The 25944-nt window shown below is 39.1% G+C and overlaps 1 protein-coding gene across 6 annotated transcripts in view; it reads left to right on the forward strand.

Moving 5' to 3' along the window:
• Window positions 1-25944, forward strand: part of RTP4 (receptor transporter protein 4) — a 114042-nt gene that overhangs the window by 82138 nt on the left and 5960 nt on the right. For 3 of the 6 annotated variants that reach the window (XR_013369472.1, XR_013369473.1, XR_013369481.1), the window contains 3 exons: window positions 17994-18097; window positions 19161-19225; window positions 23025-23142. The gene's annotated coding sequence lies outside the window, so the exon portion shown is untranslated. Of the gene's footprint in view, window positions 1-5104; window positions 6000-17993; window positions 18098-19160; window positions 19226-23024; window positions 23143-25944 lie in introns of those variants that run through there. The other 3 variants (XR_013369474.1, XR_013369475.1, XR_013369479.1) reach the window with 2 other exon arrangements.

The following is a 25944-nucleotide window of genomic DNA, read 5'->3' on the forward strand; positions in this document are numbered from 1 at the left end:
TATCTTGCAAGAAGTTACTGTGGCTGAGTTCAAAAAGGGTGTTGCCAGCAGGCATTTTTTAAATACAAATTTAATTTTCAAGATGACTTCAAGATCTATATGACAATTCAAAGGACTTACTATGGCTAAAACAACTTTGAAAAACAAGAACAAAGTTGCAGTTTTTATACCTGATTTCACAATTAAAAATCTATAATAATCAAGACAGCACAAATTTGACATAAAGTTAGAGAAATCTATTAATACAACAGAATTGAATATAGAATTAGACCCACATGTACATATATGGTCAATTGATTTTCAACAAAAACACAAAGGGAATTAAATAAGGGAAAGGATACATTTTCAACACACTGGTAAAATTTGATAGTCATTTGCAAAATGAATCAACCTCAACTCCTACCACAATATTAGAAAAAAGTAACTCACATGAAACAGATTTAATTATGAGATAAAACTATAAAACATTTGGAAGGGAAAAGTCTTAATGACCTTGTGTCAGGCAAAGACTTCTTAAGTAAGACATTGAAAGCATAAAATATGAAAGAAAAACATAGGTATGTTGAATTCCATCAAATTGCTCTTCAAAGGATGCCTGGGTGGCTCAGTGGTTAAGCATCTGCCTCACCCTCAGGGCGTGATCCCGGGGTCTCAGGATCAAGTCCCACATCGGGCTCCCTGCATAGAGCCTGCTTCTCCCTCTGCCTATGTCTCTGTCTTTCTCTCTACGTGTCTCTCATGAATAAATACATAAATCTTTTAAAAAATTTCTCCTCAAAGGGTACTGTTAGGAAATTTAAAGTGAAATCACAGATTAGGAAATAACATTTGCATGATATATAGCTGACAAAGGGCTTTTATCCAGGAAATAGAAGGCACTGTTACAATTCAGCAACCTAATTTTTTTTAAAGATTTTATTTTTATTTATTCACGACACACACACACACACACACACACACACACATAGAGGCAGAGACATAGGCAGAGACAGAAGCAGGCTCTATGCAGGAAACTCTATGTGGGATGTGCTATTTGTATCAGCCAAAAATTCGACCTAATATGGCTAAAACAATTTTGAAAAACAAGAACGAAGTTGCAGTTTTTATACTACCTGATTTCACAATTAAAAATCTATAATAATCAAGACAGTACAGATTTGACATAAAGTTAGAGAAATCTATTAATGCAACAGAACTGAATATAGAATTAGACCCACATGTACATATATGGTCATATACAGACTCCACCTGAATGTCAATCATCAAGGTAATGTAAACAATTTGTGGCAAATCAATCTGATGGGACAGTAGTTTTCAGCAATAAAAAGAACAGACTATTGATACATGCCACAACATGGATAAATTTCAAAATAATTATACTGAGTATAAGAAGCCATGTCAAAAAAGAGTGCATAGTGCATGATCCATTTGTATAAAAAAATTTTTTAAGGGAGGGAGAGCAGGGAGGGGTAGAGGGTAAGAGAGAGAGAGAATCTTAAGCATGCTCCACACCTAGCACAGAGCCCAACACGGGGCTTGATCATGACCTGAGCCGAAATCAAGAATTGACCACTTAACTGATTGAGCCACCCGGGTGCTACCATTTGTACAAAACTTTTAAAAAATGCAAACTAATCTACAGAAAAAAAATCAGTAGCTTCTTGCAAACAAGAATAAAGAGAAGAATATGGCGTGAGGAAAATTTTTGGAATGACGGAAATCTTTGTAATCTTAATTGTTGTGTGGTTATAGGATGTATCCAGATGTCAAACCTGTCCAATTTTACACATTAAATGTGTGCAGTTTTTTGTATATCTACTATATCTCAATAAAGTGGCAAACAACTTTTTAAAGAAGTGAGGCAAGGAAGGAAGACTTAAAATTTTGTAACCATGACCTTGACAGAATCCTCAATGAGAAAAGCATGTAAGGGGGAAAAACATTGAGAAATTATCTTGAAGATAATTCAAGAAAAAGTCATGATATATTTGGCAAAGAGCTTTGAATCCACAGCATTCTATCAACCATGTTTCCTGTCTTAGTTTGATTCATGTTGGTTTGATGGAAGAGATAATCTGAGAAGAAGCTGAAGCAGTGGTTTTAGAGTGTAGGCTGCAATATAATGCATGATACTTGAGCAGAGTACAAGAAAGGATATGAAATCATAGGCTTAAAAGTGTCACTTTATCACACACTCTACCTCCAAGCAGAGTTTATGTCAGAGACAGGTGGAGAAGAAAGCTATGCCCCATCCATTTCTCTGCACTGTGTTCCTAATATTAGGGAATGTCTAGCCACCATCCATCAAGGAGGCTTGGATTCATTGACTCCCCTCTCCCTTCATCTCTTGGAGTAGCCATGGAAGAAATCCTTCTGAATCTCCCCTGGGAGACAGCCTACTATAAAGAGTACAGTTCCTGACAGCATCCATCTGCAGTTTTTAAAGATCTATCATAGCATTTGAGCTGAGCCCCTTTTCTGGCAATCCATAGTCAATGAATGAGCGTCACCATGTCTGCCCAAGTTGGATTCCCCATAGGACAATCCTGGGATTAGAGCTGTCTGATGGGTTGGTGAAAATGTTCTCAAAGCTTCCCCAAAATCTGAGGTTCTTCCTATGTAATCATCCATCCTTCCCTCCTCCTCTCCTTTCACAGATTTCAGATCTGCAGTGTAGTCAGAGACTTTCCCTACCCACTTTTTCTCCCTCTTCTCTTTATTTTTCACAGACATTACCTCAATATATATCTCACACTTATAACTCTATTTTGACATCTGCTTCCTGGAGGGCCTGAAATAACATGCACCCTGTCACTCATTCCCATCAACTAAATCCCCAAGTTCCCCAACTTTACTGCCCCTGCCTTCAGTCAGGCTGCTATTGCCCAGGAACTACCCTGAAATGGTCCACCATTGGATCTGAATTCCAATGGCAGCGTTACTCTGGGAATAGAGTACACAGTCTGAATATCTGAAAAGGAAGTCTACACATCCCTGAGAAAAAGATATGATTTGGAATGGGGCTATGAAGTCTGATAATTCACTGGCATCTAATGTTCCACATTCCAATGTTACCTTTTCCATCTAAAACAAGAACAATGTAATCATATCATAGTCTCTGCTTTCCTTTGCAAAGAAGCAGGGAGGCTGGTGAAAATCTTGTTGGTAAAGTGCTGTGAACTTCTTGGAAGCTCTGATAATCTTCTATCTATGGATGAAAATGCTGACCTGCCATTATTCCCATACGTGCTTTTCATTTTGGCTACAAATAAGGCCTGGCTGCCTTCTTCTGGTGTTTATGATTCTTTAATCTTGTCTTTCAGTACCTTTCTCCTCCTACGTATGTTCCAGCCAAATGGAGCCACTCGCTTATCCCCAAGCACAGTCGGTGCTTTCTTGCTTCACTAACCTCACTCATTCTCTCTCCTCTGTCTGGAACCTCCTTGCCTCTCACTCCCAAAGCTGCTTGTCCAAATTCCAGCCATCATTTAAAGCCTATCTGAAACATGACATCCCCTAAGAATCCTCAGAGGTATCCTCTCCCTCTGCTACCATTCCACAGTAATTTTTTTTTTGTATATTTCTCATAATATCCATTGCTTTCTATCTTGTCTTGTGTTTATTCGGTGCATATCTTGGACCCCCTACTAGGTTAAAAGCTCCTTGCTCATCTCTCTGATCCTCATTCTCCTCTAGCACCTGCCCCCTACGGGGCCTCTCAGTCCCTTGGTCCTAAATAGGTCATTGTTTTCAAAGTGGTGATGGCTTCCCTTGTACATTTCCATAAAATGTCTCTTTGAGACCCAACATCACAGACTAGCAGGGTTGCTAGAGAGGGCTAGGCATCTTTGCCAGGAAATCAAGGTGTATTGTGCAAGCATGTGAGTCCTGCATCGTTAATGCAGTTCTCTGGTCAAACTGGCTAAGAGAGTAAAAAAGCAGATCTCCAAACTTCACATGAGGATATGAATGCCCATCATTTTTAAAACAGATCCTTTCCCCCAGTGTCTGACCAAAGGTTTTAGGAGTTGTTGCAGGTTGGGGAGAACATCAATAATAGTAATTCCCATCCAATCCCTAAAACCCACTTCATTCTTTGTTCTCTCATTCTATTCTCCAGTTACCACCAGGTCTGACTTCTGGCCATCCACCACTCACTCTGTAAAGTCATGCCAAAAACATGGATGGAGTTCCAATGCATTTTTCTGAGAGCCTTACAGTGCTTCTAGCCTTGCCAAGGGGTTCTCTTTCTCTGCTACGTGTATCCAAAACCAGCTTCCATGGACATGTTTACCACTTAGTAAACATTCAACAACATATGTTGAGGCCTATTGTGTGCCAGGAACAGGCCCAGGCATATAGAGATAAATAGGACCCAGATCCTGCAGGCCAGAAACACTCAGTGAGCCAAAACAGCCTTAAATCTTCTGAAACACATATTTTTTTTCTTGTTCAGATTTTTACGACCTCCTTGAACACTCTTACTCTGTCAATTCTCATTTTAAGTTTCAGTTCTAGAATAGTTTTAAAAGAGCAAAAATAACCTTCTTGATTCGGGTGATCGACTCAGCCAACTCTATCTATCTACTTTTATAAAAGCTCTGGGACAGGTCATCAGCACACTATAGTACAGTAATCCTGGTGTAAGACACAAAAAGAGGAAAGTTGTTCTCTCACAGCTTAGTCTTCCATGCAGTATAGATATTCTTTGTTCTTTTTTTTTTTTTTTTTCCAGGAAATAAAGACAGCTAAGAACAAAAAGTTCTAGAAGGCAGTTCATAAGACCTCAGGCAGATCATACTTGTATGGCAATTTTCTCAGGTGTGGATAATTAGCTCTGGCTGAAAATGCAAGAATATTTTCCCCAACAGAGCAGGAACAAACCTGGTGTTTGTCTTAATTTGCAAAAGGTTTCTAACAGTAGCATTTTTAATCGACCAACCAAATATCCAACAGCTGCTACCAGCCCGGGTCCTGAGGCTGGAATGCAGTCTGACTATTAATTTCCTGAAAGCCTAGCAAAACAAGTTGGATGCCAGATTCTCAAGTAAAGTCTCCTCTTCGAATAACAAATCTTTCTCCAGCTTTTTAACCTCTTCCCAAGGTCTCAACCAAGATAAAAGAAACATAAAAGTGTCACCTTGGATCCTATCTTACCACTACTGAACCACCTGAGAAACCTATCATGCTTGCCAGCAGCGATTGGGCTTCATCTTGTCAACTGCTTGGCTGCCCTGGGATTTTCCATTCTTCACATCTGTCATTATCAAGACACACAGACATTTGTCAGTGAGCTGAGCCTAACTTTTAAAGAGTTGCTCCTGAGACATGCTTCAAAACTTGAAAGCCTGGATATGTGGAATGAGCTCTGGGCAAGCATGGTGGACTTATAATTCCCTGTTTATCCTTGAGAAAACTATTCTCTTTGAAACTGTGTATTTACCTGAAGTACAGGGAAATAGTACCCATCTGCCTACTGGATGTCGGTAACACTCAAATGACGTAATGTATATGAATATGAGAGCAAAAGACTCCAATAATTAGACAGTAACCCCTGACAGACGAGTTGGGCTCTCGATGTCAAGAGAGAGAAACTGAGATTTTTAAGCAGGCCAAAGACCAAGAGGAACAAAATCAGTCAGCAAAGCCTGAGATAACAAGCTTGCACAAAATTCAGCAAAATTCGCAAAAAGACCCCTGCAATACATCCTGTTATGTTCTCCAGCGGTTGTTACATCCTGAAACTGCTACCAGAAATAGTGAGCTGTATCCTGCTTGCCACTCTGCTCCTGAAACTTGCAGTTTGGGACTTGTGTCTGGCAAGTTTCTGTAAAGGACACAGAACTTGTGGGGTTTTGTTTTGTTTTGTTTTGTTTTTGCCTATTTAGCCCTGAGCTTAATCCTTCCCCTTAAGAGCATACTTTTGATTTGTTGGGAAGCTATGTCTCTGTGATTTGCAAACTGTATGGCAATAAAACTTTTCCTTGCCTCTGACCAAATCTTTGCATTCCAGGAATTTTAATTGACAAATACATTTGATAATAGGAAAAAAATCACTGTGTAAATGTAAAGAAATAATATGGTTGATGGTTAATCTGTTTAACTTGTATTTGCTTATATAGACCTAACATAAATAGAGATATGGTCTTTGTTAAATAGCAAAAAGAAAGAAATATGTTAGGGTTAAGAAGTAACACCTGTAGCCTGGACCATGTTTGAATTTTAGCATGCTGTCAGGTACATGGAGAAATAAGTTTTCATTGAATAAAACCTGTGTGTGTGTGTGAGTGATGGGATACAATCTGGGCATCAGCTTAAACTCCATCTGTGCCTTAGCCCGTAGCAGGCATCTATCTCAGGCATCTCCATGCTCCTGGAGGGTGTTGCTAACTAGCCCCAGGCATTACTGTTAAGGAGGCTTGTGCCAGGTCATGGAGCTCAGTGGAGGAAACCAACAGGTCCAAAGATGTTTAAGAAGTTTAGTTGGGTATCATTCTGCTTAAAAGTGTTGGGAAAATATAATTGAAAACAAAATCTCTACCCAACCCAGAAAACCTCTCTACAAAGGAGGGAGAGAAAAAGACACTTAGCCAATTGGCTTTATCTGGAAGAGAAATAAACTTTTCATATCTTTATGATAAGAAGTAGCTTCGCAAATAGGAGGAGCAAGGTACTCACTGAAATTAGCCTCTGACCTCCTATGGGAACTGGGAAATAAAGAGCTATCTCCCTTGATGTTTGCACTTCAAAAAGATAATTCCCAGATTCCTGAGGAAGACACTCTTGGGTCATATGACCCAAGAGTAGTAAAAAACTGACAATAGATCTATCTAGTCTTCAAAGGGGTGCCTGTCAAAGAAATAAAGTGCTTAAAACTACAAGTTTTATTTTTTTTAAAGATTTTACTTATTTATTCATGAGAGAGACACAGAGAGAGACAGAGACATAGGCAGAGGGAGAAGCAGGCTTCCTGTGGGGAGCTTGATGCAGAACTCGATCCCAGGACCCCAGTATCATGCCCTGAGCCAAAGGCAGATGCTCAACCACTGAGCCTCTATTCTTAAATTACTTAAGAATAGTGACCAAATTATAAGTTTTTGAAGGTAAATGCTCTAAGCAGAAGGAAAAGAAGGAAAGCCTTTCCTTTATTTTCAACAGGAAAACTAAGCCTCTTATTTTAAATTTGTATTTGCCCTTACAACAGCCCATAGCTTTTTAAGCAGAAAAGTTATATTTGAGAGAACTGATGGAAGGTATGATTGGTGAATTTTCTGGTGATAGAAAATCTGGATAATTGTACTTCCCTTTATGGTTGGCTTTGGAGACCAAGAGAATCCCCGAATTCCTACTTTTCCAATGGCAGGTCTCAGACCTTCTTGATCTTATGACCTCCTAGTAACTAAAAGGAAGATATCAACTCTCACATATTAGTCAACTACTAGTTCATATCTGCTGTCCTTCTGGATATTTCTGCTCTGAATGCTACCCTCTACATGATCTCAGCCATTATCTGTCTAGGAAGCCAGCCTCCTTGCTGACAACCTCTGCAACTCTGACCTCTCTGTTTCACAGAGTGTTCTTGCTGGACTCTTGAAGACCTGGGGCTGGAGAGCTGAAACCCTGTTGGTCACATGTTGTGGTTCTACATTCATCACATCCTAATGCTGCTCAGGCTTCCCACAATATTGTCACAGGTCACCCCTTAGTGACAAATGATGTTTGAGGAAGCTGCTCCCTTCACCACCACCACCTGCTTACCTTCTTACTTTCCCTGCTTACCTTCTATATCCAAAACTCTCTTCTACAAATAGGGGTACACTTTCTCCTTCCTGTGTCCCACTTGGATCCCCAGTGATAGAATTCTTTATATTTTCACATGTAATCTTCTCTTACCTAGCGCATAGGTGCTCTGAAAGAACTAGTTGGGACAGTTTAACGTAGTGCCTTGAGGACAACCGGAGTCCCTAATTCCCAAGATAGTCTGATTTTAACACTGAAATTCCCCCAACTCAGTCCAGATTAAATGAGGACAGTTGGTTACCCTAAGACAACATCTAAGACTCTAATGAACATGCAAATTCCCTGGGGATTTTGTGAGCATGAAGACCCTTGTACAGTGGTTCTGGGGTGCGGCTATATTTTGATCATCAAGGGCATAAAGTGGCAGCATCCAGAATTTGGTTTTTGTTTTCTGTTTTTTGTTTGTTTGTTTGTTTGTTTGTTTTGAGATCTCTAATTCCTTCCCTTTCAGTCTTGCTACTGAAAGTGAACATCCATACTAGCCTCTATTTAGCAGTGATTTCTCTGTACCCATGATCCTATTGTCCTCATTGCAATCTGGCTTTTGCCAGAGGCTCCTCTGACTTACCAGTTAGGTTAGTTGCAATCCTGGTAGTAAACATTATTGACCTCCTACTCAATATCCATCCCTAATATTTTCCCTCCTATAGGAACTGAGAAATGAGCAAAATGGATCTAACAGGATTTAGCAACTATGTTTTCTAGATCTTGTCTTATAAATTAAGAATAGAGACCATTTATTACTCATTCCTGGTCCTTGAAACACAAAGCATGATTCCTTGCTAACAGTAGACTTTCCATAAATGCTTGTTGGTACTCTCTATAGGCCCCCATCTCATTCTCCAGCATCTAATCAACACTTAGAATCTTTCTTGCAAATAGAAAAATGATAGTAGCAAAGGCATCTTGAAGTTTTAAGGACATAGAATTTAGAACTGAGTTTTAAGAATGGCTGTGTGTATCTCTAGGCTTCACAATTACCATAAAATGCTATTGTTTGTCTTTAACAGTGATGGGACTCAGGAAAGGCCACCCTCAAACAGGCCAAAGTGGCATATAAATTATTCTGAATTAAAGTTACTTAAGAAACAGCAGATGCAAGGAGGACACTCTGATACTCACTCCTATCTCCTTGAAAGCAGGAAATAAATGTCCCATGCGAAAGGTATTCTCCCTATACCAGGATGTAGAGAGACATTCTTACTTCCAGAGATAGAGAATTTAGGGCCAAGAAGGCTATATAAACAAACTCTGATTAGTTACTTCACTGATTAGTACCTAAGTCTAAGTCAGTTCTTCATAAATTTATTGTTTCTTTGTCTAAAAGGTACATAAACAGCCTGCTTTGGCCCATTCTTAGTCCCTTATCTATGACACCTCTATACATATGAAATTAAGTTTGTGGTGTTTTTCTCTTGTTAATCTGTCTTGTGTTAATTTAACTACTGGACTAGCCAAAAGAACCAAGAGGGATAAGTGGAAAATTTCCCCTTCCTGATAATAGCAAATCCTTTTAAGTACGTGGCATTACCCTATGAACTCACTTACTGAGGTTAAGCAAAGAAAATAGTTTGCAGGGTAAACACATTGTCAGTGGACACTCAAAAAATAGTGTTAGCCTAGGATGCATCATCAACTTAAAAACATCTATAAAGTAGATAATTACTGTCCAACTGATGGCAAACAAATTAATAGAGTTAAAATTAGCACAATTTATTTAATATTTTGTTTTTCCTGTACAATGGCTTTGTTTGCAGGTAGAGGAACAAAAGGAGAAGAAGGAAAAGGTTGAGCAGAAAGAAGATAGAAGAGATGCTCAGGGACACTTCTCATTATATAACCCATCTAAAATATAAAAAACACATATTTTGTCAAGGCATGGATGAGCTGTGGGGAAAGTGAAGAAGCCAGGCGTAAAAGAAAAAATAGCTTGTCCTAGCATGAGCTCTGATCCGGGTTGCCTAGGGTCTGGCTTCTAACTGAAGACAAAGCCTGAGCTTGGGTGGAGTAGGAGTGGATTACAGACTGCCACACAGAGCTGGATTCCTTAAGGAGAAAGTCCCACAACTCACAGAGGAAGAAAATGGACAAATACCTGATTTTACTTTGACTCTAGCTGGAGGAGAAAGAGGAAAGTAAAGTAAAGGAGGAATGAAGGTAGAAGAGAGATTGAGGGGAAGAAAGAAGGAAGGGAAAGAAATAAAAGAAAAAGGAGAAAGAAAGAAAGAAGAAAGAAAAGAAAGAGAGAGAGAAGAAAGAAAGAAAGAAAGAAAGAAAGAAAGAAAGAAAGAAAGAAAGAAAGAAAGAAAAAAGAGAGAGAGAAGAAAGAAAGAAAGAAAGAAAGAGAAAGAAAGAAAGAAAGAAAGAAAGAAAGAAAGAAAGAAAGAAAGAAGAGGAAAGAGTTTTCTCTGAGAATTCCTAGCCCATATAGTGTTTATGAATCTGAATCCAAAATTTATCGTACGTCTATGTCATTAAAAAATCCAAGCTAAAAATTAAGTTCTGAGAGATCCTGGGGTGCAGTGTGTCTTGATGACTGGAAGGAGCAAATACAAGTCTTCTCTGGGGAAACAAACTTTAAAACTCAGGCCTCAAAGGATTTCTGCACAGAACATTCAAGGAATAGGAACTCACATACCAAAACCTCTACTCACCAGAATTAACCTGTGTATGAGAGTCAGCAAAAACAATTAACTACTGAATCTCACCCATGAGTATAGCTGATACAGATTGCTAGAAATATAAAATAAATATAATTAAAATACCTAAAGTAATAAAAGCGGGCATTGAAATAAGACAAATGAAGATTTTAAAATTTGACCAGGTTTAGAGTTCAAAGAAAACCCCACTATAGGGATGCCTGGGTAGCTCAGCGGTTGGGCCTCTGCCTTCAGCTTAGGGTGTGATCCTGGGGTCCGGGATAGTCCCAGATCGAGCTCCTTGCAGGGAACCTGCTTCTCCTTCTGCCTGTGTCTCTGCCTCTCTCTCTCTCTCTCTCTCATGAATAGATAAAATCTTAAAAAAAACCCACTATAGAATTTTTATATATTAAAAATACATAAGTTGGCATTAAAAGATTGTTGGGTGACTTAAATAGTATGTTAGACACAGCAGAAGAGTGATTGGCCTCTAAGATAAATTTGAAGAAATTATATAGAGAATAGAATAGAGAAACAAAAAATGAATACATTAAAAGTTTAGATACAGAGACAATAGAGCATAACTCTAATGTACTCATCAGAATTTCAGAAGGAAGGAAGGAAAGAGAAAATACTTGAGGAGGTAATGGTTGAGATTTTCTAGAATTTGTAGAAAATAGAAGCTCTCAGATTCGGAATGGTTGGTGAACTCCAAGAAGAATAAATGGAAAGAAACACACTGAGAAACATTGTAGAGACACTATAGCAGTGAACATCAAAAGAAAGCCTAGGAGTAGTTGAGAGAAAAGATTACCTATGCAACTGATAATTTACTTCTCAACTGCAACACTCGAAGCTAGAAGACATTCTTAAAGTGCTAAAAGAAAATAATTGTCAAAGTAGCATTGTATATGCAGTGAGATCATCTATCAAGAGCAATAGAGAAATGGGGACATTTTCAGACCAACCAAAACTGAGTTTACTTCCAAAAACACTCCCTAAAAACAAGATGTCAGGGTGATGTTCTTCAGAAAAGGAAAAGATTCCAGAAAAAAAAAAAAAAAAACCCAAGAAATGAAAGGAATACCAAACAAAGAACAATGTTGACTTGCGGATAAAACCAAATTGATAGTGACTGTAAAAGAAATTAAAATATAGTTCAACTTGTGGTGTTGCAAAATCAAGATAAAATTCATATGCTGGGCAATATTGGCAAGTGGGATGAGGAAACTGATTACCTCAAGTCATTCGAATTTCCTTCTGTTATTCAGGAGGAAGAGAAATACTTTGGACTTTAGATTAATTTTGAACTTTGAGTTAAATGGTCATGTTAATATTTTAAGGGTAGCCAGAAAAGTGGAATGTAAAACTTCTAGACTGGTGGAGGAAAAGAAGGTGAATGGGGTGGGAGTAGAGGGCAGAGTCAATCCAAAGAATGGAATGAAAATGGAATTTAAAAGAAACACTTAAAAGGCAGAAAAATGGAAAGTATGAAATAAGATGAAAGAAATGAATTCAAACATGCTATTTATCTCAGCCAATGTGTGAGAACTGAACTCTAGTTGGAAGACGGGTTTTAGGTGGGATTTAAAACAAACTCAGTTATGTGGTACATACAAAAGAAACAACAAAACCATAAAGATGTAGAGATGTTTAAATAAACAGATAGAAAGGACGACTGGGTGACTCAGAGTTTGGGTGTCTGCCTTTGGCTCAGGTCGTGATCCTGGGGTCCTGGGACTGATTCTCACATTGGGCTCCTTGCAGAGAGCATGCTTCTCCCTCTGCTTATGTCTCTCCTTCTTTCTCTGTGTCTCTCACAAGTAAATACATAAAACCTTAAAAAAAAAAAAAAACAGATGGAGAAAGAAATTCTAGGGAAAAGTCAAACATTTTAACTTTATGTTAAAAATATTATTAGCAATAAAGAGGTTTATTAAATATTAATAAAAACTTTAATTATCTATGAAGCTAATTCTAAACTTGCAATCACCTAAAAACATATATACAATATCCAGCAATAGGAGAGTGTGCATCATTTTTGAGCCCACATGGAATTTTTGCAGAAATATAGCTTCGTGTTAGACCAGAGAAGTCCCAGTAAAATTTAAGGAACTTGATACTACATTCTCTGGTCATGGCATCAATAAGTTAGAAATCAATTTTTTAAAAAAGATGAAAATAGGTTACTGGAAGCAGGAATACTTTCAATGACAATTTTATCTCAAATCTTTCTCTTAGGCTTTGCTGATTGACAATTTTGGTAAATCCTTGTATTTTCTGGAACCCACTATTTTATTTTTTCTTTAATATATAAAATATTTGGTTGAAGTGTGACCAGTTTGTAAATTGGTTCTCTGGCCATGTAGCATACACATGTATACTTAAATGTACGTGCTCACTCTTTGGTTGGTTGACCTAATTTAATTTTAAAAATGTGTTGAATTTCAAAAAAATCCAGTTTTCTGTGTTAGGCCAGCCATTCAATGCTCTATCAGTAATCGAAATTTATTTAAAAAAAAAAAAAAAAAAAAAACCTCTTCAGGGGCACCTGGGTGTCTCAGTTGGTTAAGTGTCTGCCTTTGGCCGGGGTCATGATCCCAGAGTCCTTGGATAGAGCCCCTGCATCAACATCTGGGCTCCCTGCTCAGCAGGGCGCCTACTTCTCCCTCTCCCTCTGCCGCTCCCCCTGCTTGTGTTCTCTTTCTCTCTCTGTGAAATAAATAAGTTAAAAAAAAAAAAAACTTCTTTGGTATAATTATGTTTTAACCATCAGTGGTATAAATATTAAATACATTTTTAAAAATTCAGTTGTCAATCTTTATGAAAGTTCTTTTTCATTTGGGCTTGAGATACTCCAAGAGGTTTCAAATGGTTCAGTTAACTATAGTTAATTTAATTTAATTTAATTTAATTTAATTTTTTTAAGATTTTATTTATTTATTCATGAGAGACACAGAGAGAGAGAGAGAGAGGCAGAGACACGGGCAGAGGAAGGAGCAGGCTCCACGCAGGGAGCCCCATGTGGGAATTCGATCCTTGGACTTCAGGATCACTCCCTGAGCCAAAAGCAGGAACCAAACTGTTGAGCCACCCAGGGATCCCCAATTTCTAATTTTAAAGGATGTTAATACAAATAACAATATATAGAATTAGTTTGACAAAGATAGGATCTGTGAAGCTGATTATAATAAAAATGTATTCAATTATAAATTCCATAAAAGCAAGAGCTGAGTCATTTTTTCCTCACCATTTTATCTTCAGCGCTTAATATCAGATCCAGTACATAGTAGATATTCACAATTTTTGGGGGGGTGGGAAAAAAAAGATAATGTAAATGTAGGGTGGTAAGTAGCTAAAGGCCAGAAATAAAAGAACCATATCTAGGGGCACCTGGGTGGCTTAGCGGTTGAGCATTTGCCTTCAGCTCAGGGCGTGATCCCAGGGTTCCGGGATCAAATATCATATCGGACTCCCTACAGGGAGTTCATGTCTCTCATGAACAAATAAAATCTTTAAAAAAAAAAAAAGGATCATATCCAATATGAAGGGAAAAGCGCTTATAGTCATTATTTTATTTCTTTCAGCCAGTATCTATGGAGTGCCTACTCTGTACCAGGAAAAGCTCTAGGTGTTACGAGATACGTTGATGAATGACCAGCATGATTCCTTAACCAGGTGAAACTTACCGTCTAGGGACATACAATTTGTTGGAAATATATAGGGTGGTCATGAGAATCAAATTCTGAGGTTTTGAACAGTGTGGTAAGGGAGTGGGGGAACTCAATTCATCACCTGCTATAGGTATCTTACAATGAAATTTTTATTTTACCCAGAATTTGATCACTGATGATAATTCTTTAATATTCACAGTTGACACAATAGTTTAATATTCACAATCTCATCTGAAGCAGAAAGACTGAGAATTATGACTGCTTTGCAGATAAGGAAAACAAAATCGAGATGCAGGTAAATCTCAAGATTGGAATCCAGATTTCCTGGATCCAAATTATTGGAAATAAAGGCGATGCCATGTTCTAAAGATTGGGTTTTGGTGTTTGTTCATTTTTAGCGAATATTTGAATAAGAAACATAATCTCCTTTTCGCACTTTTCAAAATATCCAGGTCTCTGGCTTTGGCAAATTTCATGTCTGGATGATTGTCAGAACTTTTCACTTTTTTTTCTGAGAATTAGCCATTAGAGATAGAGACATGATCAGAAAGTCCTCAGTTACATGAGCAGGAGTCCCCGGAGGCAAGGTTGGCTGGATATGGCATTAGTCTACTGTGAACTTCTTGCAGTGAGGCAACTTGGTCATGCATCAGCGTGTTCCCAGCGTCCCTTATTGTGGAGCTTGCCAAATGAAGATGGATCGGCAGTAAAGTATGTCATTCCTCCATGCCACTCTGGTGGCCACGGCCAGCCCCAGGCCCTGTGACACTGTGCCTCAAAGTATCTTCCCAAACTGCTCTGTCTCTGTTCTGCCTTTGCTCAGAAGCCTTAGGTGGCTCTCTCTTGCCCACTAAATTTTGATCAGATCCCTCAATCTGTCAACCAAAGTTCTCCATAGTCTTTTTGAGGTTTATTGTGTTCCACTCATTCAACACCTCCCCCTGGGCACCATTGACATCCTGGTCTCCAGCCACAATACTCACTATTGCCACAGCACACTTGATTTTGTACAGATCCGTATCTTTGCTCAAGTAGTTTCTTCTGTCTAGAGCACATTCTGCAAATACACATATATGTGGAAGTCTAACACATCCTTAACAATTTCTACTTCTCCTTGGATCCTTGACTCGTAAGGAATCACCTTTCCCCATGTTCCCACCATGAGTCCTGAGTTTGCTTGGCCTCCAGGACACTTATCTCATTCTACCTTGCATCAGTTACTGAGCTATATGGCAGGAGTGTAGGAGTCAGGCTTGTGTACAGCACCAAGGTTTCAATCACGCTGACCCTGGCTCAGTTTCTGTCACATAGTTGATGTTTTATAAATGTTTCCTGAATTCCTGAAATTAATCAATGATATCACGTAAGGTAACCAGAAATGCCAAACTCACCTCTATAAAGTCAACTTGACCCTGATGGTTTCCTCCCCTCAAAAAATGAATGCAATGACACAGAAGAGGGGCAATACGGTCACACTCACAAAGAGTGTGACAAATAGAACATGTTATTTGGCATCTATTTTTAGAAACGAAGAATACTTAGAAACTCAAGATGGGGCAGTGGAAATTAAAACTGTCTGTTCAGTATTGCCAGAATATTGCTAATGCAAATTATCTAATGATCCCAGAAATTGGCACAGCCAGGGACAAAAAGTTTTCTCACTTCTATACTTGTTTACCACATACTACAAAGTTAATTTGTATATAGCTCTTCTAAACTTTTATCTTGCTGACTTTCAGTCTCCCAAATTCAAAAAAAATATTGAATTGCTCCTGACATCTAGCTGGCTTGATCTGGAGTGCATGCATAATTTAAGCTGATTGAATATTTTGCCACATTAGAGTGGAAAATATCTGAATCCCCCAAACAGTAAAAGAAAATGACAGGCTCAAATGCCACTTGGCATCACCTTCCGTGATTTCCGCCAGGTAATTAGGGCAGTCTAGGCGGCTGAAATGGAAATTTGCCTTTAGCTACAGGATTCACTCATGAGCACTCAAGGCCCAGAAACAGATGACTCTGTCTTTAGCTGATGCAAAGTCTTTTTTCCTTCCTTAGAAGAGAGATAAAATAAAAACACTCCTCAGATTATTTGCTTTTTTTTTTTCTTTTTTAAATATGCTTTTTTGAGTTGATCTTTTTAACCAAAGAAAAGGGGTTTGGAAGAAGCTTTCATTAGTAGAATTTGCTTGACTTTGAAGTAAACAAAAACAACAAAAAGACACTCCTAAAGCCCTCCAGGTTTGTCAGAAAAAACAACTAATGATGAGCCTTTGACTTCTCTAACCCTATGTCACTCTCCTACCCACAAGGCACAAAAGTGCTGGTTCTTCCTTTGCTCCCCTCCTGAGAGTTTGAAGACAGAGCGCTCTCCCCTCCCCCCAGTCCCAGTCCCAGCTGTGACTGTAGAATTGACAGCACCAAGGAGAAAGTCCCCAGGGAGATGGGATGTGGCATTCTGAAAACTATGGGCAGAAAGGCTGATGAGCTTCCTGGGTAGCAGTCGTTGGCGGCTGGGCAGGGGTGAGGGGCCAGGGAGAGAAGCCCAGGATCTGGGAGCAGATAAGTGCTCTCTGTTGTGGAGCAGGGGCATCTCATCAGGCCTCACCCAGCTAGGGTTTTCCTTAGGACTCCCGTTTCTTTTTATTTTCTTTCCATGCTCATCAATAAGAATTCTGATCTTACTTCTGAGAGACCTTGACACTGAGAATGAGGTGGAGGACATTAGTATTCTGGTCCCTGGGAAGGGATGGCTCCGGTCAAAAACATGTGCTTTATTCAGCAAATTTGTGGAACACTTACCAAGTGCCCTATACTGGCTGAGCTCTGGGAATTCAGTGGGAAACTAAGAAAGGCCATGCCCTCATGGAGTTTATATCCTAGAAGAGGAAGATGGACAACAAAGGTATGAACAAGCAAACAAACCAGATCGATATACATAATAGTTGTAGAGAAAGTTTTGCTGGGTAGAAACAGTGAATACAGGAGTAAGCAGTAAAAGGGGGTAGGACAAGTTCCAATCTGATGGCCTCTACAGATGCTAAGAAAATAGAGTGTGTGAATCTGAGAAACGGGGAACCAACCAGACCTCTGACCAAAGATGTTTCCCCTAAGAATTTCTTGCACCAGCCAGTCCTGGACAACAATCCCTCATTCATCATCTTTTCTTCCCCTGCGAGAACACTCTTGTTCTCTCAGCTTCCAAGGCAATTCTCCTGACACATCCAGTTAGTTCCTGCCCTGGGCTCTCACACCTGCTGTTCTTTTACCCAGAGTATCTTTCTTCCCATCTCTGCCTGAAGAAATCTCAAGCCCATCTTTCCAAATTCAAATAAAATATCCTCTCTCCTGTACCTATCCCAAACAAAGGTGAATGCTTCCACAAAAGTTTATATAATTCTATTATAACATATTTCAAATTGTGTTTTGTTGTCTCCCTATTACTGGGGAATTAGGGAAGGAGGAGGGTTAGGAGGTGACAAACATTCTTTCCTTGACCAAACTCTGATTAGACTCCTCTGAATTCTCCTCTCAACTAGGCTTCTGTGCCCATCTTTACCTGGTCCAATTTTAGCAAGAATCCCCCACTCCCCACATCTGACAGCCTTTCCTATTTAATTAGCTACTTCCTCCTTCCCCATCCCCCTGGGTGATCCCCTGGCCTGCCACCAGAGACCCCCTTATTCTCTGATGTTTTCTCTTAATAGTTTTCCATTACCAACCTCCACTTTGCTTCTTAGCTATAAATTCCCACTTTTCCTTGTATTTAGAGTTGAGCCCCATTGCAGCGATCCGTACTAATATTGTGATAATCTCCTCCCTTGAATATAGTTTGCCTTACTGTCTTTAACAAGTGTCCTGATAATTTTTTCTTTAACAGAGGAAGGAAGGAGGAAGGAGAGAAGAAGGACAAAAGAGGGGACGGAAGGAGCAGAAGTAGAAGAGATGCAAGGAGGGATAGAAGAATTTAAACTTCAAAATAAAGTGAGTAGTTCATTTCTGAATATTTGTACCAAAAAAAAAAAAAAAGAAGAAGAAGAAGCTAAATGCACCACAAAAGATATTTTTTGTAATAAAATAAAAGTTATGCTCTATCTGGGAAATTCTTCTTTTGTCCTGCTAAGACCACCAAGGAATATAAAATCCCTCCTACACTTCTTTTCAAAGGTATTTACATATGAGTCATAATTCCTACCAATCCCAAACTACATAGATCTGCATGCCAGCAATTAGGTGTTTATAGAGCTAGAAGGGAAGAATGGCAGCTGCTGAACTGCAGTGGAAACAGAAAACCTCTGGTTAGTAGTGGAGGGGTTGGGAACCTAGGAAGCTCTTTCTGGAAGCAACTTTCTGGTGTCGATCATCAGGGACAAAGAAAGGGATAATGCAGAAATTAAATAAAGGTGAAGCATCTCAGGCTTAGAATGGAGGATCCTCCAAACTCTGAGGTTTACTTTGGTGCCGAGAGAGATGTAGCAGAAGTGGGAAAGGGGCCAAGACAGAGGACATCTGGCCCAGAGGGTTCCAGGAGTTCAAACAACCCCTGAGCGATGGCAATGTTATCTATCACAGTGATTCTCAACCTTGACAGCCCTTAACAATTATACAAGATCTCTTAAAAACTACAGTGCCTGGACCCCAGACCATTGAAATAGGGATTTCTGCAGATGGGGCAGTAGCATTAAGATTTTTAATAAGCTCTCCAAGTGATTCCACAGACACAGGTGGTTAAAATTCCTTTCATCTGCATCATTTGCAAAGCCCTTCCAATGTGTTGGCTTACTGAACGTGGTTTATACCCAAAGGTAGAAACCAAAGCTCAACAACAGAAGGGAACTCGCCACGGGTCATACAGCCAGTGGTAAGATTCTAACTTGTGCCTTCAGGCTTCAAGTTCAATACGCACAGCTTAGGGAACTGCTTCTGGGGAATATCTTGATGAGGACAAATTGATATTGAGTGATTCCACTCTCCCTTTTGACATCCCTTCTTGATTAACACTTTTCTTTTCTCCCACGCATTTCCTTTCTACCCTTCTCATCCTCAGGTGCCCATTCCTCTTCTGCCTGCTGGGATGTGCTGACCGGTGGCTAACCACTCAGCAGGAATCAGGTATGTGGGCAGCCTCCCTGCAGGAGAATGTTCTCTTGAGAAAAACATTGGCAAATGAGGTAAAATGCAAACAGTTAGTTAATCAGAGTGAACAGTATAGGGAGTTTCTTGTGCTATTCTTGAAACTTTCCTGTAAGTTGAAAATATCAAGATAAAAGGTTACAAGAAGAGAAAAAGGAGGAGGAGAAAGGGAAGGAGGAAGGCGAGGAAGACACTGGCAGCATTTAGTATAGATTCGATGGCCTTGATGAGGAATCATGGCCCAAAGGCTTGAAGGGCTGAGTCTTCTCTGTTTTGAGACTTTGGCCAAATTACCCCCTGTCCTAGGATTTTATTTTCCTACTGGGACATGAGAGGGCTAGAGTAGAGTTTCCTTGTTCTGCTTATTCATTGCTACATAACCAATCTCCCCAAATCTTAGTGGCTTAAACCACAAATTTATTATAACATTTCGTTATTCTTTGGATTGACGAGGCTCCGCTGGGTGATTCTCACTTATGGGACTCTCACGGGGTTACAGATAGAAGTTGGGTTTGGCATTACCTGGCTTGAATGGGCGGCATCCCAGGTGGTTCACTCACATGGCTCGCAGTTGATCTTGGCTATTGGCTAGGAGCCTGGAGGGGGCTGTTGACCCCAAAAGCCTACACTGTAGCTATCTTGTTAAATAAAAACAATGATGTTCTTCTCAATTATAGCAGACATATTTTTCTAAGGCTGTGGGTTTTTCATAAGCTAGGAGTTTTACATTCATGTGAATGATTAGCATTGCTGTTATTTGCATTCTGCTGACTACTGGCTGTCCCAGCCTCGCTAACTGCCATCTGGTCGCAAGTCTGGTTGCTTCTCCTGACTGCTCTCTGTCTATTGGTAATCTTTTGTTCCCACTCATTCACCAAAGATGCAGCTATCTAGGAATCCCAGCATAAACTGTAAAGAAAAAAAATACTCAAAAAAATTGTGCGGGGTTTGTATTTGTAAAAACTGTGATTATTTGTGAACATTGGTCACTACAACAGGGTTGGTGGGGCAATTTCATTCCCAAACATGTTGTCTCTCACATTGTCCCACATTGTGGTGGGCGAGGAAAATACACTGTGTCTTAGCATGCCCAGAAAGCTTTTAAAATTGTGGAGAAATCCACAGGCAGAGAGCTCATGGCTTATTTGAGAAATTTTGCTTCTGCTTTTTAGTATGCTTGTGCCCTTGTTTTCATCAAAATTACACATTTACATTTAGAGTTGATGACTTCACAAATTTGTTTCAGAAAGGAGTGGTCCCCTGTTGCCTGCCCTCTAGAGGCCCCTCCTCAGACGCAACCACTATCAACTATTTCAGCTACATTTGTTTTTGTTTTGTTTTGTTTGTTTTGTTCCAGATATTGCTACTTCTTGATTTTTCAGTACCTCCTCTTCCATGATTACATATACGTATCAGTCCAGCCCACCCAAGTCTTCTCATGACAGATACATCTGATTTGGGCCAGGCCAGGGTTCTGAGCTTATTATTAAAACTATATAAACATTCTTCCCAGCTAAATCCTGTAGTATTCACCGATCACTTTTCCTTTCTAAAGAACTTTTTGCTTTCTCTTTTTCTCTTTTCCTTTTTAAGATTTATTTATTGATTTCAGTAAGAGAGAGAGAGAGAGAGAGAAGGGGCAGAGGGAGAAAGATTCTCAAGTAGACTTCACACTGAGCAGGGAGCCCAACATGAGGCTCAATCTCATGACCCTGAGATCATGACCTGAACCAAAACCAAGAGTCGGACACTCAACCGACTGAGCAACCCCGGCACCCTAACTTTTTATTTTCTTTAGGGCTAATAATGGTCTTGTATTTTTTTTTAATTTGCTTATTCCTCTATGTAGATAACACCAATTTATCCAAACTTCTGCCAAGTATTATACTCTCATCTTAAAATGTTCAAAAACATCAGTTATTCCATCAATTATATATTTTTGAAGAATTCCTTCCTAGTTGTGCTCCAACCTGCTGATTTTATTTTATTTATTTTTATTTTTTATTGATGTTCAATTTGCCAACATATAGAATAACACCCAGTGCTCATCCCATCAAGTGCCGCCCTCAGTGCCCGTCACCCAGTCACCCTCACCCCCTGCCCACCTCCCCTTCCACTACCCCTTATTCATTTCCCAGAGTTAGGAGTCTCTCATGTTCTGTCTCCCTTTCTGATATTTCCCACTCATTTTTCTCCTTTCCCCTTTATTCCCTTTCACTATTTTTTATATTCCCCAAATGAATGAGACCATATAATGTTTGTCCTTCTCTGATTGACTTATTTCACTCAGCATAATACCCTCCAGTTCCACCCACGTTGAAGCAAATGGTGGGTATTCATCGTTTCTAATGGCTAATATTCCACTGTATACATAGACCACATCTTCTTTACCCATTCATCTGTCGATGACACCGAGGCTCCTTCCACAGTTTGGCTATTGTGGACATTGCTGCTAAAAACATCGGAGTGCAGAACCTGCTGATTTTAATAGCACTGTAGGATCTGCCTTTTCAGTCATCACTAAGACTTCTCTCCTGCCTTTTGTATGTTGGATCTTCTATTTCTGTAGTCCTATCTTCTTTTTGTTTTTTGTTTTCTACCTTATTAAAAGGACGTGCATTCTTTGGCAGAGCAGAGCTCTCTGAAAAAGAGTATCCGGGAGGTAGAATTTTGAGAACTTACATCTCTGAAGATGTGTTTATTTTATTCTCCTACCTGACTGATACTTTGGTTAACTATGATATTCTAACTTAGGAATCACTCCATTGAGAATTTTGAGGGCTTCCTTACATGGTCTTCTAGCTTCTAATGTGACTATTGACAAGACCCTGAAATTTTTCCAATTTGTGGCTCTTTGTGTGTTATTGTAATTATTCTTCCCTCTCCTCCGCTCCCCTTCTCCTCTATTTTTTTCTTCCTCATCTTCCTCTCTGTCTCCCTACCTCCTTCCTTCTTTCCTTCTCCCTCCATTAAAATATTTTTCTTCATTGCCCTGGGTATTTGGCAGGTCCTCACAATCTGGAAGCTGATGTCATTCACTTCTGGGAATTTTTCCTGACCTATTTGGTTGGTATTTTTTCCCTCCCATTTCCTTGCTTCTCTTCCTTTTGGAAACCCTACTATTTAAAAAAAAAAAAAAAAAAAAAAAGGAAACCCTACTATTTAAACATTGGACCTTTGGACCTCAAGGACCGATCCTTTTATTTTCTCATCTTTCTTTCCTATTTTTCTGTATGTCTTTTTGTTCTATCTTAGAGTATACATCTTCATCCTTAATTTCTATTTCCTCTATTGAATTTTTATTTATCTGCTGTTATACTTTCAATTTCTAGGTTTTCCTTCATCTCTTAGTATACTTTTCTTTTTAAGGATTTTATTTACTTATTTTTGAGAGACAAAGAAAGAGCATGAGCAGGGGAGGGGCAGAATGCAAGGGAGAAGTAGACTCCTCTACTGAGCAGGGAGCCAGACATGGGGCTCCATCCCAGGACCCTGAAATCATGACCTGAGCAGAAGGTAGATGCTTAATTGTCTGAGCCACATAAGTGCCCCACTTAATATGCTTTTTAAAAGTACCCTCTTCTTTTCACATGAATGCAATATAGTGTCTTGATGCCCTGAAGTATGTATGTGTAAATGTATTATATACATCTGTGTGTGTGTGTGTGTCTGTCTGTCTGTCTGTCTATATTTTTTCCCCTTCAGGGTGTCTTGTCCCTAAATGCTATCTGTCTTCTCTAAGGTACCTATTGTGTGTGTTTTATTATCTGTATTTCAGGTTAGAGATCGATGGTCATCCTTTGGGCACCATACAAACAAGCAAGTCTAGGTTACAAGAAAAGTTTATTGGAAGCTCTGGGCTCATGGGTGTGACTTTTTGCTTGCAGGCTTTAATGGTAAGTTTAAGCCATTTTATAACAGTATCTATACATTTTTCCCCTTAGGTTGATCATATTTCAGGGGAAGAATCCTCCAGCGTTACACTGAAGGAGACTGTGTTTCCCTGGAGCTGGCATTCTTAGAGCTCTGTTGGCAGAGCTGGCTGCAGATGACACCATTTAGGATACATACATTTTCTTACTATTCCTGTTTTCAGAATGATACCCTACTCTCAACTGTATCTAGTATTCTCTAGTCCAGGGTGCACCTATTGTATCCTATGCAGAAAATACATCTCCAGATTTCTACCAAAGTGGGGATGGGTATTTGTCTGGCTATAAGGGGTAGGTAGGGGATCTAGAGATCTAACTGAGTCATAAACAGACTTTTAAGTAAGCTTGTTCATCCTCAAGTCCTGGGGTACTTGATGTGAATTCATACATTGTTGAGAGTTTCTGCATATAAACAGGTTATTTTTCATCTTTTACCAGTGTTGGTTTAAGGTTTAGCTTTTTCTGGGCTACTAAATTGGTCAGCACACATTCATTTGCATTTCACTTTCTAAAATTTTTTTGCTTGCAGCTTTGTCTTTTTTCATTTTTTCCACTCTTGTGGATGTTTGCCTTTTAAAATATATCACTTTACTGTTGTTTAAATGGGTTTTGAGAGTAGAGCAAAACAACATAAAGGTTTCCAACCCATCGTTTTTATCCAATGTCCTTTCAGGACAAAATCTTGAATTAGGAAGATCGAGGGCAAGAACAGAAAGATTCAGATCACAATATTTCCTCATACACAGAGATTGAATTTTGAGATCAAATCCATATTTCAATTTGCTTTCCCAGTTTGTAAACCTTGCAGAAATATCAGGGACATCACATTATTATCGATGGTGCCCTGCTCAATGACAATAGCTACCATTCGCTGAATAGTTACTCCATGCTACTGACAAGCCAAGCACTTTATATATGTTATCCCATTTAATCCTCATACCAACCACATAAGTAAGGTAAGTTTTATTATTTGCGTTTTAAAGGTGAGGAAAATAATGTTTGGAGAAATTAAATAACTTGCCCAAAGTCATAAAGCCATAATTTGAAGGAATCAGAATTCAAGCACAGGTCTGTCCAGTGTACAGCTGCTGGATTATGCTGCTTCTGCTGGTTGCAGGCTTCTGCTGTCTTGGCTGACACAGCCTCCCGCTACCACATGACCTCCCCAGCCCCACCACAATTGCTGCATTCCCTACACAACATCAATTTCACAGAATGCCTTTAATAAGTGTATAAGTACATAAATTTCAAAATGCTAATGCTAATGCTAATGCTAATTATGTTTAAGAAAGCTTACTAGAATTTTAAGGGACGGACAAAGGAAGGAAGATATCTTTAAGGAGAACCTAGTCTGTTTACAGAAATAGAAACAACCTGGTCTTGGTGCTTTTCTATTCTTTAAATATATTAGCTCTTTTTTGTTTTTTTAATGGTAATTGGCTTTCCAAGATGGTTCTATCTCTACTGGAGTAAAATTTGATAAGTCATAATTTCTAGAAAATTATTTCATCACAGTTTTGAAATGTTTTTGCATATATTTACAAATTAATCTCATAGTTTAAAAATATCCTGCTTTTTAAAATTATTTTTAATCATTTCTAACATTATGTATTTATAATTTACTCTTTTATGTAACATTGGCTTAGCCAATGGTTTAAACACTTTGTTTATTTTTTTCCCACAGAGCCAGTTTTTACCTTTATTTATTATTTTTACTGGTTTTCCATTTTCTGTCATTGATTTCTGCTTTGACCCATATTACTTTTTCTTTTGGGTTACTTATTCTTTTTCTAAACTCTTGATTATTTAATTCATGTGTTTCATTAGTTTTTATTTAAATGGTCATTTAACACTATACAATTTCCTTTGGTAGGTGCTTCAGCTGTTTTTCATGGATTCTGATTTGTGATATGGTCACTTCAGTTCTTTTTCAAGGAATTCTGCGATTTTGTTTTGCATCATTTCTTTGAACCAAGATTTATTTGATAGCATTTTTTTAAAAAAAATCTAGGTAGAAGAGTCTTATTTTTTTTAAATAAATTAATTTTTTATTGGTGTTCAATTTACCAACATACAGAATAACACCCAGTGCTCATCCCGTCAAGTGCCCCCCTCAGTGCCCATCACCCATTCTCCCCCACCCCTCGCCCTCCTCCCCTTCCACCACCCCTAGTTCATTTCCCAGAGTTAGGAGTCTTTATGTTCTGTCTCCCTTTCTGTATTTCCACACATTTCTTCTCCCTTCCCTTATATTCCCTTTCACTATTGTTTATATTCCCCAAATGAATGAGACCATACACTGTCCTTCTCCGATTGACTTACTTCACTCAGCAGAATACCCTCCAGTTCCATCCACGTTGAAGCAAATGGTGGGTATTTGTCGTTTCTAATGGCTGAGTAATATTCCATTGTATACATAAGCCACATCTTCTTTATCCATTCATCTTTCGATGGACACCGAGGCTCCTTCCACAGTTTGGCTATTGTGGACATTGCTGCTAGAAACATCGGGGTTCAGTTGTCCCAGCGTTTCATTGCATCTGAATCTTTGGGGTAAATCCCCAACAGTGCAATTGTTGGGTCATAGGGCAGGTGTATTTTTAACTCTTTGAGGAACCTCCACACAGTTTTCCAGAGTGGCTGCACCAGTTCACATTCCCACCAACAGTGTAAGAGGGTTCCCCTTTCTCCACATCCTCTCCAACTTTTGTGGTTTCCTGCCTTGTTAATTTTCCCCATTCTCACTGGTGTGAGGTGGTATCTCAT

The sequence above is a fragment of the Canis aureus genome, chromosome 31, assembly GCF_053574225.1.
Source record: "Canis aureus isolate CA01 chromosome 31, VMU_Caureus_v.1.0, whole genome shotgun sequence".
NCBI classification, from domain to species: domain Eukaryota; kingdom Metazoa; phylum Chordata; class Mammalia; order Carnivora; family Canidae; genus Canis; species Canis aureus.